Genomic DNA, 7,446 nt, shown 5'->3' with positions numbered 1-7,446 from the left:
TTATAATAAATAATTATAATTAATAATTCTTTTTACAGGTATATTAGATCTGCAAACCTCAACTAATTTGGTAAATATTAGAATATCTGATATAAATTAAAATAACTAATTTGTCCAAGGTGCCATAAGCCTATCTAATCATAGGCTTATGGTGGTGCTTAATGAGTTTGTATTAAATGAACTGGACCGTTTTGACCTACCAGGTATGTATATGAAATGCATCTAATCTAAATCTAAAATATAGTATTGTTGTACATTGTACAACAGCATATGTATGTAACTGTACGTTTGTACACGTATCAAATGGGAATCTGAAATTTTGTATTAAGATGCATGGTACAATAGCGTACGTATGTAACTAAGTTTGTACAGTATCTAATGGAAATCTAAAATTTAGTTTTGAGATACATACGTATTCTGTTGTAAAATGTAACTGTACGTTTGTACACGTATCAAATGGGAATCTGAAATTTTGTATAAAGATACATGGTACAATAGCGTACGTATGTAACTAAGTTTGTACAGTATCTAATGGAAATCTAAAATTTAGTTTTGAGATATATACGTATTCTGTTGTAAAATGTAACTGTACATTTTTAGGGTACATAATGGAAATCTGAAATTTAGTATTGAGATACATTGTACAACAGCGTACGTATGTACGGTATCTAATGGAAATCTTAATTTTAGTAAATTGAGATACATTATACAACAGCATACGTATGTAATTAAAATTGTTTTTCAGCATACGCAACATATTTTGTAGCAGTTTACGTAAAATATTTGCAGCAGTATATGTAACATATTTAACAAATTGTGTAACCCAGTAAATGGACCTTTAAACAATTTTTCAGTCATAAAGTCAAGGAAATGTTCAAATATACGTGTATTTGGTCATTTTGAACTGCCCGCGCCCCCGTCGACGTCTGAAATGTGAAACGGGGCACCGACGGGGCGCGGGCAGTTCCATACTGGGCTATTTGACCATCAAAATGACCAAATACACGTATATTTGAACATTTCCTTGACTTTATGACTGAAAAATTGTTTAAAGGTCCATTTACTTGGTTACATAATTTGTTAAATACTTGGATTTAAGGCCATCTAAATTAAAGTTAGAAGCGTAGCACTTTGAAAATGCGTTATTCGACTGAGAAAAATAGTGCTGCTGAAATTATACTCCTTGCCTAGTTGCAACTTACCAAACACGTTTTTACCAAGGCTTAGTGTGTTATTTAATATTATAATTCCGACACCACATTGTATGATCTTCCCCAACGCGACCATAATTAACATTTTTTCTATTAAAAATAAAGAATTTACCATTAATTATATTAAATCAAAAAAGCTCATTATTGGAAATAGAAATAAGGTAAGTGAAACTATCAAACGATTTTGCACCAGCTTACGTGTTAAGGAAATGCGCGGTAAGTTTAAATACCCTTTCACTTGAAATTAATTTAAACAATATCTAATACACTATTTTGCTGTTAAAAATAAACTGAAATAGTTTGTTCAGAAATTGATATTAGTGTTTAACTAAAAGAAATAGCGTTTAACAAAAAATTGTCTTATATATGTTAAAAATAATAGCATGTTTCTTAAATATTTTTATTATTAGTAAAAATATATGTTAGATTTACACGGTTAGAATTTTATTATCAATGATCGTTATCTAGTTATCTAATCTCATTGTATGCCATTTCTTCTTCTGATAAGTTTACGTTTCACGGATATTTAAAATATCAATCTGTCAAAACCCGTATAATACATAGAAACGTAGAATTTCTTAGTGCCGAAAATTCTCGATAGGGGTAGCCATTATCACGTTACCACGTGGTTCTTGTTATGGAACTAATGACAATAAGGTATAAACTTGGCTTATCTTTGATAAAACCGTCTCTTATTCCAAAGAACTTGTATATTTATCGAGAATGTACTTGCCCTTTTAGATATTTTGGAGGAAAAGGCCCTCAGAAATTTATGCTTATTTACTTAAATATTCCATTTCAATCTATCCCTAACCTAAGCAGTGTTTATCCTTTATATTTAAATATAGCATATGATGTTTTTTATATTGACAACATTCAGATTAATCAGAAGCGATGATATAAGAAAAAGGTTTTATTGGAATATCCATTTTAGAAATCAACGCCCGTGAATGAATTAGACTAAATTTGGAATGATGTAATGAATAAGGGAATTGTACATAGCATAAAACTGAATTGTAGGAAGATACAAGATTATATCAAATTAATGTGAAAAAATGGATGGAAGGTGCGGAATAAGTAAACGTTATCTGAAACACTTAACTTGGAAGAAAATCAAAATAGGGCTGATATTGTTTCTACCCTCAGAACACACATTTCAAACTTTATATACGGAGATCCCCCAAAAATCGAGAACAGTTTATGAATAGACTCGGTTCGAGTAAAAAGTACGTGTTTGTCTCCTTTGAATATATTCCAAATGGGTCGAAACAAATATATTCAGTGTCCAAGTTGCGAGAAACGAATACGTAGCTATAGATTAAGAACCCATAAATGTAAACGTACATCGTGTACAACGTGCAATAAATCGTTTAAATCATAACTGAGTCGACATATTAGACGTTGCAGTCTAAATCCTCACAAAGTAAACTTAGGCAAAGTAGAAGCGGAAATTGATAAACAACGAGTCCGCGCAGAAGCCGTTGCTCGATCTGGACTACCATCGCATCTCTTTGGAAATTTGACAAGTGCTTGGGTGGTACAAATGAAAACCCCTAAACGAATAAACAAACATTTTAGAACTTAGACCATGGTAGAAAAGTTTATTGGAACATTTAATTCTCTCAGACAGAAAAATAATATTTGTAATAGGGAAAGATGGAAATGAAGGAAAATCGTGGATGTTAAATTACTTGAAATCCCGTAACCCCAATTTTACACATTGTCAGCAAGTGACAGTTTCGGGGAGTGAAATGCTTTTTCAATTCTGGTGTGAACCACTTTTTCTTTAACACCTTGAGAAGTACAAAAATATGCGACGAACACTTGGCAGTATTTGAAAGTTTAAAAGATGGTGAAATTGTTAGTACGAAATATAATTGTGTGAGTACTCCAAATGTAGTTTGTGTATTTGGAAATTATATGCCTGAATCTTCCAGTTTAAGTTCTGATAGAATTGTACGATTTTATATAAAAAATAATTATTTATGTAAATATTAATTATGAAATATGTATAGTAGAAATGTTAATATAAAATTTGCATAATTCAGGACGTGTGAATATAAAAATAGTAAACTTAAGGTTGTTTTTGTTTAATTCCCGATTTTTTTAGGTATATGTTCATATTATAGCCGTCCTCAGGTTATCTATATAAAAACAAATGGTTGTATAAAAATGATAAGAAAGAATAATAAAATTGTTGATTTAAAACAGAAAAGGGATGTCTGTCAAATGTTTGAGTTTTCTTAAATTTATATCATATACATTTCTACATGGTTTTATTTCATTGTAATAAAGTCTCTAACACTTATGAATAGATAATTGTATAATTTATTTACACATTATTAGAGTTAGAAATTTAGTCTTAGCAATTTACACTTTGCCTGTTTCTTAGGCCCGAGGTTTGCTCTTAAAACATCAATGCAATTAAGTTAAAAAATATAAAACACAATGCATCTAATTTAATTATTTTTAACTAAATTGAAAACCTTGATATATTTTTTTAAACTGTGTTTTTATCGAGAATGTACTAGCTCTATTAGATATTTTGGAGGAAAGACGAACTAAAATTTATGCTTGTTTACGAAATTAATTAGCGTATTTAAAAAAATATTTATTCTTAACAAATGCATTCATGTTAGGATATGATTTATGGAGAATGTACTTTCATGGGTTAGGCTTAGAAATTTAGTCTTAGCTATTTACACTTTACAGGTTTTTAGGTCTAGCTTTAATTTTTTACGTATTGAAAAATGTATTAATGAACAATAAAATAATAATGATCAGCTAGGCTAATACCCAAGGCACCACCCTAGGCCTAAGTCATCGAGCGACTTTTAAAGCCTTTCAATTCAGGTGGCCGGGTTACAATGCGTAGGAGGGTGGTGGCAAGCCCCGCAAGCCACGCGAGCCAACAGCTCCCTACACTAACTATTACCGTTAACCTAAACAAGTTTTTATGGAATGGGAAACCGAAGATCTCGGGGAGAAAACCCCTTAAACCAGTGGGGAGAGAACTTGCAAACTCAGCGCAGAAGGAGTTGTTCCGAGTTTTCAGCGTAATATAAGTAAAATTTTAGTCTTAACAAAGTCCACCAGTTAGGAAATGGTTTATGGATAGGAAAATATTTATAAATACTAAAGACAGAAGCAGAAACTAGGAGATCAGAGGAAAAAAGAACCAATGCGATCGAAAATAATAATAATAATAATAAAACCTTTAAATACGTTTTGCGTTCTTTTTTGCATACTATTACCATATTTTAGTTTGGGCTTACTGTATTTAGAACCATCCAAATTAATTAATATTTCCATGTCTTTTTGTTGAAACACTTCTAAAGGCGCACATGGGCCCAAAATAGGCGTAAATAGGACTAAAATAGATTAACGTACTTAAAATGAACTGGTAAAAAACCAGTAAGCATCGAATATATTTCCGAATTAATTAATTTTTTCATACAATAAACTATAAATTGGCTTATCTTCGATAAAAAACCGTCTCTTATTCCCAAGAACTGGCTTATTTTTCGAGAATGTGCTAGCGCGATTAGATCTAATGGTAGTAAAACGCCCTAACATTTATGCATAGGGGCTCGTGACGTACCGATTCTCACGTGACTCGTTCATTTATCCGCGCGCGCGCGCGTACCATTGATAAGATAACTGAACTTTGACTTAGCGAGATCTTTGTTTTATTCAACCGGAAAAGTTTGAGTAGAAATTCTGTCTTGTCCCATGTTACAATTTCAGCCTTTTGGAGCGTTCATTGTACATACAAAGTAAGAATTTTTCATGAATATTTATTGTATTTGACAGTATTTGAACTTTAAGGCATATTATACTTAGTATATTAAATTTAGGCTTACCAGGTAGGAATCTGAATTAGAGTTAAAAAATGAATTTTAGTATTCTGCTTTTTTTAGGCCAAGATTAGAGTAGAAAGTAATTTACTATTTTGATTTTGTTGTAGACTATATATTTTAGACAATTAAGTTATTGAAAAAGCGTTTAAAACGAGAACGGTATTTTGAAAACGTTTCTACCGTAAAATTGTAACTTTTTTCACTGTAGCTCGCAAAATGGTATTAATAGTGTACTAATTTAATGTAAATTTCTATTAATTGTATTGTTTTCTAGGATATGATCGCATCAAAAGCTCTCGAGAGGAATCTACAATGGGATTTTTTTCAAGTGGGTTAATTATGTGACGTCAAACAATAGGTTCCACTTTAGATATTAAACTGGGTTAATTATGTGACGTCAACAAAGGGTTTTTTCAAGTGGGTAAAATTATGTGACGTCAATGAGTATCATTAGTTGCAGATTTGATCACGTGATAATTATTAGTTCGGAAATATCTCGTTCAATAGGATCTCATCTGGGTGACGTCAGCAGCAGATTACCTCCAGTGGGAACCCCCAGGAACAGGATTAATTTTTATCAAAGTTGTATCAGAAGTAAATTAGGGGTAAGGCTTAAGGATTTCCGTAAAAGTAAGTGACTATTATTTTACTGTAGAGGGAAATTAATCTTTTTTTAAATTGAAAATGTAGCGTATTTGAAGTAAATAGACTTAGATTCTAGCCAAATAGTCTTAGAGTCTAACCAAAATAAATAGAAAAACATAATTTATTGAAATTTAGGCTTAACCAATTAGGCTTAAGAATGTAGGCAATAGCTTATAGAAACTATCAGTTTTACAGTATGGACATCGAAGCGTATCGACTTGAAACGTTTCGTCACTGGAAAAATGCGCACGTCACTAAGGAGCAACTAGCGAAGGCTGGATTCTACTATATTCAACGGGGCGATGATGTACGATGTTACAAATGCCATGGAATCTTAGAACACTGGAAATCAGGAGACGTACCAGAACTTGAACACGCCATTTCCTTCCCACGCTGTCCGTCAAGGGATAATTCACCCTCGGAAAAAAAGTATCTCTCGCAAGAATGGGACATTCCACCAGCGCCAAAAGCAACTACTGTCATCGATAAAGCTGTTCACCTGTACCTGAAGAAGACGACGTTTGTAACTGTCCCTCGTATGTCAGACGATTCTGCTGTTAGACACTAAAAATACGTAAGTTAGAACTTTAAATTTGGGGATGGGTGGAAAAAATTACGGCTCTTCGTTTTTCCAAACTGGACCTTTTAGCTTTAATGTAATGTTAAACTCCCATAAAAAGAAACAATTTGCGGTCCAATTTTGGGTACATGAAGTATTTCGGTGAGGTAAAACTAATTCTGGCAAACTGCTGCGATTTATAGCGAATGGGGGAAAAACCGATTTCTAGCTATTGGGAGCGATGGTGGATATTTAAGAGTTCAGGAATTATTGAAATTAGCAGCGCTTAAGAAAATATGGGTAACGAGGGGGGAGGGGTAGCAGAGAGAGAGAGAGTCTACTGATTACGGACTTAGGATTGAGAGATAATAATAATGGTTAACGGGGCGGGGCGAGGGGGCGTGCAGAGAGAATATAGCGATTATAATCTGGTTAATGAAGTAACGCGGGGAATACAGATTCTGGAGAATGAAAAATTCTAGCGAATGGGGAGGGGTGAAAGGGGTGAGAATCTTGCTGATACAGTCTGGTTAACGAAGATAGCAGCGCTGAGAAAAACGTTCTGGGGATTATGGTTAACGGGGGAGCAGAGAGAGTCTACTGATTGCTATATGGTTAACGAAGATAACAGCGCTGGAAAAAACGTTCTGGGGATTATGGTTAACGGGGGAGCAGAGAGAGTCTACTGATTGCGATATGGTTAACGAAGATAACAGCGCTGGAAAAAACGTTCTGGTTAACGGGTGGGGAGGGGGAGGGAAACGAGAGCAGAGAGAATCTTTCTGTTACCGTTTGGTTAATGAGATATCAGACTGATTATCTCATTAACCAAACGGTAACACTTCTCTATCCTATTTGAATTTCGTTTTTTTTCTTCTAACGCCATAACTAAGTACAAATTTAACACCTTGTGAGGCGTTTTGGAACGTATCTAGCTCCGTGTTTTTTCCCCGAATGCTAGTACACTGAATGTAGTTGGCTTGCGTAATTAATGGTCGTATTTAATAGTCACCCACCAAAAGTGTATAGTCTTTAGGTTTAGTATACAAAACATGCCCTAATAGTTATTTTAGACGGGTACGAGGCTCAAATTTGAAATAATTTGAGGGGCCTCAATAATTAAATTGACATTTCGTATCTTAAACCTTCTATGCTATGGCGTACTTCACGA

This window comes from Leiobunum rupestre, chromosome 2 (genome assembly GCF_980474605.1).
Source record: "Leiobunum rupestre chromosome 2, qqLeiRupe1.1.hap1, whole genome shotgun sequence".
NCBI lineage: Eukaryota > Metazoa > Arthropoda > Arachnida > Opiliones > Sclerosomatidae > Leiobunum > Leiobunum rupestre.
The sequence above is the reverse complement of the archived record's forward strand: the minus strand, read 5'-3'. Positions refer to the sequence as shown.